Source organism: Rhinatrema bivittatum, chromosome 4 (assembly GCF_901001135.1).
Source record: "Rhinatrema bivittatum chromosome 4, aRhiBiv1.1, whole genome shotgun sequence".
In the NCBI taxonomy this organism is placed as follows: Eukaryota; Metazoa; Chordata; class Amphibia; order Gymnophiona; family Rhinatrematidae; genus Rhinatrema; species Rhinatrema bivittatum.
This window is the reverse complement of record NC_042618.1, coordinates 216274845-216290338: the sequence shown is the minus strand read 5'-3', so window position 1 is coordinate 216290338 and position 15494 is coordinate 216274845. Positions and strand designations below refer to the sequence as shown.

Genomic DNA, 15494 nt, shown 5'->3' with positions numbered 1-15494 from the left:
TCCCTCCTGTGTCCCCCGACCAGCTTGACATTGCAGATCCGCCATGTTGCCTGAAGATCTAGGGCGTGCGTGCGCGCGCGCTCTGATTGAAGTACCAGCAAGAACGCGAACCTCAGGGGCATCCCCCTGAGATGACGTCATCCTTGTCCAATATTTAAAGGTCTCTATTTCGCTATCTAACTGAGTTAGTAAGGGGGATTGCTTCGGCTACGCTTCCCTAGCTACTCTGCCTCCTCGGACTTACCAGAGGTACCCACTCCTCAGAGGCCTCGCTCTTTTCTTTTCTTTCAGATTACAGGTAGGATCCGGTACTCGCTCCTTGAGGGCCCATGTTCCTGGACACTGAAGATTCTCTACTGCTTGGAACCTATCGCTGCTACAAACAATCGTGAATTACCATCGCTCTCTCAGAGCTTTCCCTGGAACCAGGTACTCGCTCCTCGAGGGCCTAGAACTTTTCAGCTCCTGAGCTTCCTTGAGACCTTATGTGAGTTTTGTCATCTAGTTCTGTTCATGAACTCTGCCTACTCTGCCTACTCACTTTCTACAGTTTCTCAACAGCTCAGCCATCCTGATCGTTGTTCCAGTACCTGAGGGACTACAGCCCTGCCGGGCATATCAGCTCACTACTTCCACCTCTGGTGGTTTAAAAAACCTGTTTAATAAAAAAACTAATGTATGTCTGTCTCCATACTCAAGCCTAGCCGGTGGTCCCTCTCGGGATATCCTCCCGGGGGCGTGGTCATCTGCCACCGGCCCAGAGATCCACCCACTTCTCTATATCAGATTCATTACAGATTGCTACTCCTTAGCAAGACGATATCTGAAACACCTCAAGATTGCTGACTCCTCCTTCTTAGGAGCCTATAACATCAGATTGCTAACTCCTAGCTTGTCAACTAAGCAGATAAAAACAGATTGCTAAACTCCTATCTGATTGCTCCTCCCTCCAGATAGAGCTTTCCTAACACCTCTATACTTCCTATCTGGGAGACCCTGAGAGGCCCACCTAAGTCCAAGCGGCCCGGGTCCCCAAGGGCTCCACCTGGGGGTCCGCGGGCTTCCAGTGGTGAAGCCCTAGCTAGCCTCTGTCTCCTCCTGTGCTCCGCCACCTAGTGGCAGGTGCTTCCTGGGCCCGACCAGAGAGCCGTCCTACACTGCTCCAGGACAAGGGTCCACCTCCAAGCGCAACAGGTTTCCAAGGCCATGGACTTGGTGGAGTCTCCCGCCTCCCGGGCCCTACCAGGGTTGGCCGTAACTGTCCAAGAGCATCAATGAGCCTTGGAATCATTAGCTTCTTTTGGTTGAAGAGTTTCAGTCCCAGTTGTGAGATAGAGCTCTGGCCAATCCCATGGGCCTGTCGGCTTCCATGCTACTCAGAGCAACATTGGTTCTCCCAGCACTTCCTCGATTCAACGGAGATCCATGCCTCTGTTGAGGCTTCCTCAATCAGTGCTTCATGCAATTTGCAATGCAACCCTCCTTGTTCCTGAAGGAGACCACAAAATTAACCTTCATCCTTTCCCGTCTAGAAGGAAAGGCTCTTACATGGGCTTCTCCATTGTGGGAACACTCCGACCTTATGCTCTCCCAGTTGTCTGAGTTTGTCACTGTCTTCAAGCAGACCTTTGGAGACCCGGGCTGCCAAGCGGTAGCCAGCCATAATTTTCTCCACCTTCATCAAGGGTCGAAAACCCTCTCCAAATACATGGTGGAATTCAGGACCCTGGCTTCTGAACCCGGGTGGCAAGAAGAATGTCTGCAAGCCATCTTCCTAGATGGTCTCTCCAGTGCTCTCAAAGATGAACTCGCCGTCCGTGAGACTCCCATGTCTCTGGAGGACTTTATCTCCCTCACCGGGAAGATCGACCACCGACTCCGGCAACAGCGCCTAGAAGTAAAGGCCTCTCGATCTCCTACTCCATGCCCAATACATGCTGGAAGTCCTCCTTCCAGACTTCCTTGGCACCACCACCTCCTGCTGAAGAACCCATGCAGATTATCCATGGGGACTGTCTTCGACCGAATGTCTTCGTCAGTGAAAGGAAGGTCTCTGCCTTTACTGTGGTGCCTCCGGACATCTTCGGCAGTCCTGGCCGGTTCGACCGGGAAACTGCAATGCCTGAGCCTGGCGGGGTCCCATGCTTGGGCACTACTGTCACCGGCCCCCAACTTCTACTTCCAGTCACCGGCCCCCAACTTCTACTTCCAGTCTCCCTTGGCATCGAGTCTCACTCCTTCGCCATCACTGCCCTTGTCGACACAGGGGCAAGTGGCAGCTTCATCATGGATGACATCGTCAAGCTCCTGAACATCGCTCTACTGCCACTAGAGGTGAGCATCCGCATTGCGTCCATCCAAGGGGAACACCTTCCAGGATTCATCACCCACCAAACAGTGACCATCCGCCTTACAGTGAGCACTTTCCACGAGGAGGAGATGTCCTTCTATGTGCTGAAACGTTCAACACACCTTGTCATCCTAGGGCTGCCCTGGCTCCAGGTCCATGGACCTCATTTCGATTGGCATTCCCTGAAGTTGGTGCAATGGGGTCCCAAGTGCCAGAAGACCTGTCCACGATAAGTATCTCCAGTGGTAAATGTCCTGAAGTCTACCACCCTTACTGGGTTGCCTACCCAGTATGCTGAGTTTAAAGATGTCTTCTCGAAGCAGAAGGCAGACAGGTTACCTCCACTGTGCAAACTGAATTGCCCTATAGAACTTCTGCCGGGCACAACGCCTCCCAAGGGCAGAACCTACCCTTTGTCTCATCCAGAAACCCTCGTCATTTCCGAGTATATTAAAGAAAACCTAGAAAAAGAGTTCATCAGACCCTCCGACTCTCCCGCTGGAGCGGGCTTTTTCTTCGTCAAGAAAAAGGACGGAGGACTACCTCCCTGTATTGATTATAGGGGACTTAACGCCATCACCCGAAAGGACCGATACCCATTACCCCTCATCAGCGAGCTGTTTGATCGCCTCCAAGGGGCTCAGATCTTTACCAAGGATCCTTGGATCTGAGGGATGGGTACAATTTGGTACATATCCAACCGGAAGATATCTGGAAGACAGCATTCAACACTAGGGATGGCCACTATGAGTACATCGTGATGCCCTTCGGCCTATGTAACGCTCCCGCTGTCTTTCAACAACTCATGAATGAAATTCTCCGAGATCTCCTATATTCCTTTGTAGTTGTATACCTGGATGACATCCTGATCTTCTCGAAAGATCTAGAATCACATTGTGATCATGTCAAGACAGTACTCCAACACCTAAGAGAGAACCAACTCTATGCCAAACTGGAAAATGCATCTTCGAGCAAAACCACCTACCCTTCCTAGGGTATATCATCTCCGACAAAGGATTTTGTATGGATCCAGAAAAACTTCATGGAATCCGAGACTGGCCCCAGCCAGTTGGCCTCCGTGCCTTGCAACACTTCCTTGGCTTTACAAGGTATTATAGAAGCTTTATTGTTAATTACTCTACCCTAGCCGCTCCACTCACCGCCATGACAAAGAAAGGGGCTAACACCCGTGTGTGGACTCCCAAAGCACAAGCCGTCTTTCAAACGCTAAAAGAAGCATTCTGCTCTGGTCCTTGCCTACAACATCCGGACCCAAGATGCCCCTTCGTCGTAGAAGTCGACACATCTGCTATTGGAGCTGGGGCAGTGTTAAGTCAATTTTCTCCCAAGGGTACACTAATACCATGCTTGTTCTATTCGCACAAATTCTCGCCTACAGAACAGAACTATACTGTCGGAGATCAGGAAATCCTAGCGGTCAAATTGGCCCTCCAAGAGTGGCGCCCCTGGTTGGAAGGGGCGCAACACTAATTTACCATTTTCACCGATCATAAGAATCTCAAACACCTAAAAGATGCATAACTCCTGAATCCAAGGCAAGCCCGACGGGTGCTGTTCTTCATGAGATTAAATCTTGAACTGCGATATCGACCGGCCTCAAAAAACCTCCGCGCAGATGCGCTCTCCAGATCCTTCCCAATGTCCCAAGACATATCATTGACCCTGCCTGTGTATCCCTTGCATTGACCACCACGGTTCCTGCTGGAAAAACCGTTGTTCCACTTAGATTACGTGAGCGGGTTCTCAAATGGGCCCATGATTCTAAGCTGGCTGGACATCCGGCCCGTACCAGAACCCGCGAGATGTTGCGGAGATTCTACTGGTGGCCCAGCATGGTGCAAGACTCCCGCAACTACGTAGATTCATGCCCCGTCTGTGCCCAACAGAAACCTCCTACATGACGACCATGGGGCCTCCTCCAACCGCTTCCAGCTCCCACTGAACCTTGGTCAAGCATATCCACGGATTTCATCACAGACCTTCCACCGTCACGGAACAATACCGTGATCTGGGTTATCATTGACCGTTTCTCTAAAATGGGTCACGTCATTCCTCTACAAAGATTCCTTCGGCCCCAGAACTGGCTAAATTGTCCCTAAAGCACATCTTTTGCCTCCATGGCCTCCCAAAAGAAATTATCTCAGACCGAGGACCACAGTTCGCTGCAAGGTACTGGCGCTCATTATGTAAAAAGTTCAACATCACCTTGAATTTTACGTTGGCCTATCACCCCCAGGCCAATGGCCAAGCAGAAAGAACCAACTGGAACCTGAGGACTTTCCTCCGCTCATATGTGAACAACCAACAGGACAATTGGTCCGACCTGTTGCCTTGGGCAGGATTGTCACATAATACCCACGTTGCTGCTGCCACTGATGTATCACCATTTTCTGTGGTGTGTGGTTGACAACCACTTCTATCGCTGCCAGTACCCCTCTCTGTTCCCTTGCCAGCTGCTCAGTTTACGGCCCACACCATTCATTAGGTGTGGAACCAAGTTAAGGAATGCCTCAATCAGGCCGCTGAACATTCCAAACGAACTTCATTCCAAACGAACTTCAGATGCCCACAGACGTCCCACTCTACTCTTCCATCCTGGCCAGAAAGTGTAGCTAAGCACTCGACATATAAGATTGTGACTCCCCTCACTGTCAGTCACATTATTTTATCTACAGCTCTTTGAAAAGCATTAATCTAAAGCGGGAGCACTGACACCCTAACACAGGTCTCGATGCTCCATTAGATTTAAACGGCCTACCATAACAAAAAGTGCCAAAAAGAGTAAAAAGTGTGCGGGAGTCAAACACTACCCCCCTTCCTTATTCTAGGGCTGCCAATTGGGCAGCCCCGACCAAAAATGTTTAAACATAGCTCGCCATGATCGTGCAACGACAGCACCCCCCAACCCAGTCAATATAGATGCAATAAATGGCACAGATTTCTTCCTCACCCCCTTTCAATAAAAAAATAAACAGGCAATTCATCCCCTATACCATTTTCACCTCACCCCTAAATTATAAAAAAAACATTGGGTATAGTGGACACCCCCCTCTTTTGACTCCCCCTGTTCCCCTGGCTTCTCCTATCCCCTCCTGCACTGAGTGCACTCCATTATCTAAAATCCAAGAAAATGTGCAAGTGGAAGCACTCAAGCACTCCCTAGCCCCAGACCTAGTTGGCACCATTTTCCAAAATGGCATTAAACTGACCTCGCCCCAGACACATGACCAGGGCAAGGGCTGGGCACCAGATCACAGCCACCTGGCCAAGGTCCGGTGCCTGGACTTGTCCCAGTCATGTGACTGGGGCAAGGTCTGGTTGGTGCCATTTTGGAAAATAGCGCCGATTGGGCCCGGGGCTAGGGACAGCCAAGGCTCTTCCCCTTACACATTTTCATGGATTTTAGGTAATGGGGTGCGGGAGGGGGGCTTGAGGAAGGCTACCCCACTAGAACCTAATGACTATTTTCTAAAATTGGGGAAGGCCAAAGGGGGAAGGGAATCTATAATATACAATTATTTTTTTTTTATTTGGGGGTGAGAGGAAAGAGATACGGGTGGCCTGGCTATTTTGTTATTGAAAGGGGTGGGGGTAAACCTGTGCCATTGATTGCATTATATTGACTGGGTTGGGGGGGGGGGTTGTCATTATGCAATCATGGCACTCTATGCTTAAATTTTTTTGGTCAGGGCATCCTTGGTTTGCAGCCCTGGGGTGAGAAGGGGGGTAATGTTTGACCCCCACATACTTTTTATTCTTTATGGCTACTTTTTGCTTTTGTTAAGATGAGCCCTTTAAGGTGATGGCGGCCCTGTGCACTGTAAAGGGCAAGGCTGCATTGTTTAGCTTTGTGGAATTTTACTGTGATTGGTGATATAGCTATGTTATTTTTTTGTTGGAGGGTCCTACTATAGCGGGTATTCCCCCCTTGCAATCGTGGGACCCCACCTACGAAAAAAAAATCACAGCTAAGTGAATCCAGGAATTAGACAGATAAGTAGTAATATTTAGACTTATCCACCTAATTTATCTAGATAAGTTAGACATGCTATTGAGAAGATCTAAAGTTAACCAGATATACTTATCCAGCTGACTCAAAAGTTATCCAGGTATATTCAGTGGCACGGCTGCACCACTACATATCCCAGCGAAGTTAGTCAGATAAATTTATCCGGCTTGCCTTCCTAGCTAGCTAAGTTCTGAATATCTATCTACCTGCTTATACACTGCCCCAATAATTCAACCTGTATTACTTAGCTATTATCTCCTGGGAATTGTACTAACATTGGGAAGGCAATTTTCAAAGGGACTTCTGCTTTACTCAACACAAAATTACATGCATACACAATGTTATGTGCTTACTTTTACGTACATAAGGGAGAAGGTGTTATAAAATTATCCCATATTAAGAACATAAGAACATACCATACTGGGTCAGACCAAGGGTCCATCAAGCCCAGCATCCTGTTTCCAACAGTGGCCAATCCAGGCTATAAGTACCTGGCAAGTATCCCAAAACTAAGTCTATCCCATGCTACTGATGCTAGTAATAGCAGTGGCTATTTTCTAAGTCAACTTGATTAATAGTAGGTAATGGACTTCTCCTCCAAGAACTTATCCAAACCTTTTTTAAACCCAGCTATACTAACTGCACTAACAACTTCCCCTGGCAACAAATTCCAGAGTTTAATTGTACGTTGAGTGAAAAAGAACTTTCTCTGATTAGTTTTAAATGCACTACATGCTAACTTCATGGAGTGCCCCCTAGTCCTTCTATTATCTGAAAGAGTAAATAAACGATTCACATTTACCCATTCTAGACCTCTCATGATTTTAAACACCTTAGCCGTCTCTTCTCCAAGTTGAAAAGTCCTAATCTCTTTAGTCTTTCCTCATAGGGGAGCTTTTCCATCCCCTTTATCATTTTGGTTGCCCTTCTCTGTACTTTCTCTATTGCAGCTATATCTTTTTTGAGATGCGGCGACCAGAACTGTACACAGTATTCAAGGTGCGGTCTCACCAAGGAGCGATACAGAGGCATTATGACATTTTCCGATTTACTCACCATTCCCTTCCTGATAATTTTTAACATTCTGTTTGCTTTTTTGACTACCACAGTACACTGAGCTGATGATTTCAATGTATTATCCACCATGACACCTAGATCTCTTTCCTGGGTGGTAGCTCCTAATATGGAATCTAGCATTGTGTAACTATAGCATGGGTTATTTATTTTTCCCTATATGCATTACCTTGCACTTATCCACATTAAATTTCATCTGCCATTTGGATGCCCAATTTTCCAGTCTCACAAGGTCTTCCTGCAATTTATCACGATCCACTTGTGATTTAACTACTCTTAATAATTTTGTATCATCTGCAAATTTGATTACCTCACTCATCATATTCCTTTCCAGATCATTTATAAATATATTGAAAAACATGGGTCCCAGTGCAGATCCCTGAGGCACTCCACTGTCCACCCCACTCCACTGAGAAAATTGTCCATTTAATCCTACTCTCTGTTTCCTGTCTTTTAACGAGTTTGTAATACACGAAAGGACATCGCCACCTATCCCATGACTTTTTACTTTTCCTAGAAGCCTCTCATGAGGAACTTTGTCAAATGCCTTCTGAAAATCCAAATATATTACATCTATCGGTTCACCTTTTTCTACAAGTTTATTAAACCCTTCAAAAAAGAAGCAGATTTGTGAGATAAAAATTGCCTTGGGTAAGGCCATGCTGACTTTGTTCCATTAAACCATGCCTTTCTATATGGTCTGTGATTTTGATCTTTAGAACACTTTCCACTATATTTCCTGGCACTGAAGTCAGGCTAACTGGTCTGTAGTTTCCCGGTTTGTCCCTCGAGCCCTTTTTAAATTTTAGGGTTACATTAGCCACCTTCCAGTCTTCAGGTATAATGGATGATTTTATTGATAGGTTACAAATTTTTACTAATATATCTGAAAATTCATTTTTTTGTTCCTTCAGAACCCTGTGGTGTATACCATCTGGTCCAGGTGATTTACTACTCTTCAGTTTCTCAATCAGAGCTACCACATCTTTTAGGTTTACTGTGATTTGGTTCAGTCCATCTGAATCATAACCCATGTAAACCTTCTTCAGTAAACACCGAAGCATAGTGGGATCTCTTCACTCTACTTGAAAGTTTGAGTTTCTAATGCTCTTTTCAAACAAAAGAATAATTATAATTTATAAATGAATAACACAATGTGCATGGCTTCTCAGCAATACTGTGAATAGCTTAAGCCTGAGTTTAAAGGACTCCATATTTAATATTCCTATTTAACCATTCACAAACATAACTGAATTCTTTTTTGCTTGTCCCTTTCATATATTTTTGATAATTTATTAAAAAAAAGGTGACTCCGCTAAATGACACTTCCTAGCAGAACTTCATTATCTGATGCCAAGCGCATCTGTGCCAGCAGAAAGGCACTCACATCCCTTCTGACAGTGAAGACTGAGACACTCTGGATTGGTAAGGATGCATTCTGATGGGTAGGAGATAAAAGGGGGCTCAGCCATAATGGGGCCTTAATGTTGGGAAAGAGGTACTGAATTGTACAGGAGAAGTGTCTGGATGTAGATGCTTGAGTCAACTTGATATTGCAATGATTTTCTTGATGGGGTTGGTCAGCCTTGATTGGGGGGGTGAGTACCTTCATGGGTGGGAGAGTTGCCTTAATGGTGTCAGGTCATATTAATCAGGGAGGGCTGCTTTGATGGGGGATCTGGCCTTGATTGGGAGGGAAGGTCAGGCCAACCTTGATGGGTAGAGTGGGGAGATGATAAAACTATGTGCATGTTACACTTTAGGCCTGATTTTTAAAACTGGGTTTTAAATGTGTAACACTTTATGCATGCAAGTGGGCTTTTGAAAATTGCTACAATATATGCCATTGAATTATCGATAGGTTTCACCCGCATTAAGTGCTCTTAATGTGGGTAAATGGCTTTTGAAAATTGCTATGATAGTATGTTACATGTGTAACTCCTTTGAAAATTCACTTGTATGTGTGTTAGCATGCATGCTTCTTTGCAAACTTTGTAAAGAAGTTTCATTTTGCATGTGCAGAACCCAAATTAATGCGATCCAAATTACATGATATTTTTACATATACATAAGAAGGGTAATTTTTTTTTTTTTACTTTTTATATCTTTTGATAAAACATCAAGCAATAAATTTTAATTGAAATCCAGATATAAAATATAAACCATAATACAAGAAAATAACATAAGTAATGCAAACAGTCTGTTACAGAACCACAATGAGTTGCAGGACGTGGAACATCACTTTAAAAAATAAGAATAACAAATTAAGAAAAGATTGTATAATTTCATTTTAACCACAATAACCAACTAAACAAATTGCCCCAGAGTAGAGGTTGGTACTAAAGCTCTTCTGCTATCTAATAATACCTTTAGTTAATTAGGCTCATAAAATATGAGCCAACTTAATAGAACACTTAGAAGTATAATATAGAAAAAAGCTCTCTACCTAAAGCAAGAACAGAGGCTATTAACTGAAGGAAAGCCTTTCTTCTCTTCTGAGTTTGTCTTTCGACATCTGGAAATATACAAATTTTGTTCCCCATAAAGAGATCTTTTTTATTAGAAAACAAAAGCTTTATTATGAAATTTTTCTCACTCTCAGGACATTGGATCAATAAAGTTGCCCGATCTTCTATTTTATCATCAGATTGCTCCAAAATGTTAGTCAAATTAAATGACCCAGAGGAAACTTGTGAGGCCTCAAGATTATCTCTAACCGCAGAAATCTTTTTAGGAAAAGCATAGGATGGTAACTTTTAAAAAGGCACGCAGGTGCACATGTGCGCACGTTCATCAACCCGCGCCCAGATACGCAGCCATTTGATATCATACGCATTTACATGCATACATGTTATAAAATAGCCTGACTGCGTGCGCATGTGCGTGCAATTTTAAGTGGGCGCATGCCAATACATGCAAATGCCATTCTACCACGTAAGTGGGGGATTTTAAGACACGCGCCAACACCATTACCAGTTTTCCCCATTCATTCCCAGTTCACCCATGTAATGGATAGAACTTCCAAAACCTCTAGTTTAATAGCCTCCCTTCTCCCCTGTTAGCTCTGACTCTTAAAACCCCACTGATCTGTCTGTTTATCTTTATTTTATAACCAACACATCATTCATAGCAGAAGTAAAGTTACGTGGCAGGGAACCCTCGGTGCACGCATGTACACGTAAGTGTTTTTTATGCGCTAATTTGAAATCCAGGAATGCCAATGCCCCACCCAGACCCCATCACTTTTTGGAACTTTTCATTTGTGCACACAGTGGGAGATACACGCGTACTCGGCTGGCTGTTAAAATCCGTTCGGGGCACACCAGCCCAACACATTTGCGCATCTCCTTATAGATGAGTGTGTTAGGCTTTTAAAATTCACCTTAATACATTTTAACTAAAGAAAGCATGTGTTTTTCAGAAATACATAAAGACAGTAACTTTTAAACTGGGAGCACATACGTGCATTCGTTGGCCCGTGCCCAGGGAAATGGCCATTTTATAACATACACGCATATATGTATGCATGTTATACAATAGCCTGACCGCACACACAAGTGCATGTAATTTGAAGTGGATGCGCGCCTATGTACGCAAATGTCGATTCTGCCAAATAAATGGGGAGATTTTAAAAGACATGAGCGCCAATGCCATTACCAGTTTTCCCAGTTCATTTCCAGTTTGTCCAGGTAAGGAATAGGACTTCCAAACCCCTCTAGTTTCCTAACCTCCCTTCTCCCCTGTTAGCTCCGACCTTTAAAACCCTGCTGATTTCCCTTGAATTTTTTGTTTTATAACTTACACATTATCCATAGCAGAAGTAAAGTTACATTGGCAGGGAACCCTGGCGCACGCCTGTATGTGTAAGCATTTATACGCTAATTTCAAATTAAAATCCAGGAACACTCATGCCCCACCCCGACCACGGCCATGCTCCACCCCTTTTTTAAACTTTCATTTGTGCGTGCAGCAGCAAGAATGCGCATATCTGGGCAGCTTTTAAAATCCGCTTGGTGCACGCCAGCTCAACTTGTGCACATATCTTCCAGTTTTGGTGCACACCGGGCTTTTAAAACTCACCTTAAAATGTCTCTCAAATATATGGCAATAAGTTAATGTGGTAATATCAAAGAAGTATAAGCAAAATTTGAAAGATGAAGATTTATAGCTGTCCATCTGTTTTCAAACAATTCAAGGAAGGCATTTATGTATGCTGGAACCTTTCTTAGTAAAAGCCATTTTGAATTCTTGAAATAGTAAATATGAGCTTCCAAATTTAAAAATCTCTTTTCATGTTCACCAAGAGTTGCTTGAGAAAATGAAACTTGCATATTTAAAGAATCCACAGAGAAATCAGAAACCCTATGGCATGCCAAACGTCCTCCAGGCTGATGTTAGTTGACCTCTGCAGAATGTAATCTACCAGAGGTTGTGAAAGTGGTTCCAATGGAACACGACCTCGAGACCTCCGGACATTAAGGAAGTCCCTGGGAATACCAGCGTAGAGGGGGGAGGATTAAGAGTAATATTTTCCTCAACCTGGCTCAACACCATCCCAGTCATATTACCAGCAACGAGGGCACCTGAGCAAAGTCACAATGACTCTGAAAGCCCCAAAATCATCTGAAGAATAGTCCTCTGCATGAAGATGGAGAGGGCAGAGAGAGAACGAACCCAGTTTTGCCTATAACGAAGCAAACAAATTAGGGCAAATCTGGGGATCAAAGAAGCAAGCAGTCATAAGGGAGCCAAAATTGGAACATAGGGCATGCCCCCTTGGCGCACAGCTTTGACTGTGTGAGCCGGTGGCGGTGTGCCACTGGCACCTCTTTTTAAAGTTACCTCTAGTGCCCCCTCTTGATTTCAGAACAGCATGCCTGGACACTGATTCACAGATCTAGGAAGCTGGTAAGATGTTCGCCGACTGGACAGCCTGCAGGAAGAGGAAGTCCTGCAAGCTGTCACTGCAAGCTTGGTGCCTCTTTTTGAAGTTATGTTCAGCATTTCCTCCTGATGACAGTGTAGCAACCCTATACACTGATGCACAGATCTGGGAAGTCAGTAAGATGCTTACCAGTCAGGCAGCTTTGCAGGAAAAGGAAGTCCTGCATGTCGTCACCACAAGCTGGGCGCCTCTTTTTAAAGTTACCTCTGGCACCTCCTCCTGACACCAGGGCAGCGAGCCTGGATACCGATTCACAGATCCAGGAAGCCGGTAAAATGGACACCTTTTTTAAAGTTACATCCAACGCCTCCTCCTGACATCAGGGCAACGTCCCTGGACACTGATGCACAGCTCCAGGAAGCTGGTAAAATGTTCACCGACTGGGCAACCTTGTGAGAAGAGGAAGTTCTGCACGATCATAGGGAGGGTCATTTTTAAACAGCCAAGAATAGGATAAAATCTGGGTGTACATTGTACACACATGGGTAGATTTTTAAAGTAATACATGGTCGTAGATTTGTTCGCGCAAGCCGGCGCGAACAAATCTACGCCCGATTTTATAACATGCGCGCGCTGCCGCGCACATGTTATAAAATCCAGGGTTGGCGCGCACAGGGGGGTGCACAATTGTGCAACCTGCGTGCGCCGAGCCAAGCAGCCTGCCTCCGTTCCCTCCGAGGCCACTCCAAAATCGGAGTGGCCTTGGAGGGAAATTTTTTTCCGGCCTCCCCACCTTCCCCTCCCTTCCCCTCCCTTCCCCTCCCTAACCCACCCCCCCATCCCTAACTAAATCCCCCCCTACCTTTGTTCAGAAAGTTATGCCTGCCCGAGACAGGCGTAACTTGCACGCGCCAGCCGGCTGCCGGCGCGCCATTCCCCGCCCCCAGAACACCCCCGGGCTGGCACCACGCCCATGGCCCCGACCCCGAAATGCCCCCGAATGCCGCGCCACCCCTGACTCGCTCCCGACACACCCCCAAGCAAAGCCCCGGGACTTACGCAAGTCCCGGGGCTTTGCGCGTGCCGGTGGCCTATGCAACATAGGCGCGCTGGCGCACAAGTCCCCTGCGCACGTAAATCCGCCTGGATTTACGCGCGCAGGGCTTTTAAAATCTGCCCTACAGACTTTACTAATTATTTTCAAAGAGAAATTATGCATCTAAATTTGTTTTGAAAATACTCAGGTAACTGGCTGCGAGGGAATGTGCACACATTCCCTCGCATACAGTTATACCTCCTCTTTGAAGGGCATGGCTTATACACTTACACTTACATCCATAAATTGTAAAATCAAAACGTATGGGTGTATGTGCTGATTCTGCCCCAATCCCATGCCTGGAATGCATATGCTCAGTTCACAGAAAATTCTGTACATAAACTGACCGAGTTTGATTTTCAAAAGGATTTTACATGCATAAAATCTGGTTCTATGAGTGAAAATAGACTTTTGAAAATTGCCCAAGAGGGTGGTGGATGTAAAATTACTCACATAGCTTGCATGTGTATTTTTGGGTGCACAAATAAAAGGCAATACCGGTGTGGAGAAGTACTTGCATAAATGTTCGCACATGCATTTACACTTGCTCCAAAGTAGTAGAAATGTAAGTGTGTAAGTCTGTCCTAATATTCACAGCCCGAATTTTCCAAGCAGACTTACACACACAAGTCCGCTTTGAAAAGTCGGGCTAAAGACTGTGAGTTCTGTTTACTCGCAGATGTTTACTGTATTTTATAACTGTACAGTTATAAAATTACCCTCTGTCTGTGTAGATGAGACAAACCTGGGGGGGAGGGGTGACATCTGGGTGGGGTTGGGACGTGCACCCATTTTTTGACTATAAAACGTATGCACACAAATTCTCTTCGTCAACACTATCGGGTGGATTAAAAAAAAAAAAAAAAGCGCGATTTTAGAACATGCGCATGCCGGCGTGCGCATATTATAAAATCCAGGTTGGCGCGTGCAGGGAGAGTAGATTTCCCCAGTTTTACGCACGGCAACAAGATCGGGCTTCCGCCAGTTCCCTCCCAGTCCACTCCAATTAAGAAGGGAACTTTCCTCCCCCCTACCTACTCTCCCTGCCTCTTCCCCTCTCCTCCCTGACCCCTTTGAAGGCCCTACCTTTTGTAATTTTCTTTATTTCTGAACTTACGCCAGCTCCTGTACCAGCAGCCTCCAGGTCCGCCCCACCCCACCCCTCCCTGCCCCCAGTACCAACCCCTTGATAGAGGCCTGGCTCTTGTGCGTGTAACAGGGGTTATGCGCACGGCTGGGCCTCTTCTAAAATGCGCGCATTTTCCCCTCACTCAGGGGATTTAAAATGTAGCTGTATGTGTACCAAAAAGCTGATGTAATGGCTGGGGAGTAATTTTGCAGGGATAACCTTCAAAGCAAACTCGCACCTGTAAATTTGCTTTGAAAATTGGTGAAGCATGGGTCCATTTCAGCCCACAAAAGCATGCGGCCTGTTATATACTTTTCCTGCAGATAGAACAGTGTTTTACCTGCAAATGTGGGCTCTAAAATATTCTCTAAAGAAAAAATATACGCCTACTTTTCATTGGAGAAAGTAGCTGCACAAAATAGCAGGTGTAAATGCATGCAGGCAACTTTCAAAGTAAAAGTATGCATGTACTTTCAATTTGAAAATTAGTGCTAAATCCACCAGTAAAAAGTACCTGCTGGACTTTAAGGTTATGTGGCCAGTCTGAAAATTATCCCCCACCATATTTAGTAACGCACATCCCAAAAGATTTTAACATAAGTTTAGTATTTAGGCTCCCTTATATTCCCTATTTTCTTTAACTCTTGGCTAATACAATGAAAGCATATTGCTTTTCATTATGTATTTCCCTTCCTGCCCTTACGTTTGCTTTTCCTGCCCTCAGATTTTATTCATCATTAACCTGGTCCAAACAGTAATTTTCAAACGGGCGCAAAGGCACACCTGTGCGCGTGTGTGTCGACGCGGACCCAGAGGTGTGGCAATTTTATAACATGCATGCATATATTATAAAAGAGCCTAGGCGCACATATGGGTACATCTGATTTTGTAACTGGATGCAAAGAGCTGCACAAAGTCAGGTTTAAGCCG

At 45.3% G+C, this 15494-nt stretch overlaps 1 protein-coding gene across 3 annotated transcripts in view; it reads right to left on the bottom strand.

The window, feature by feature from the left end:
- The window catches only part of LOC115090504, a 991523-nt gene that overhangs the window by 358792 nt on the left and 617237 nt on the right, over window positions 1-15494 (bottom strand). The gene's annotated exons all lie outside the window — the stretch shown is intronic.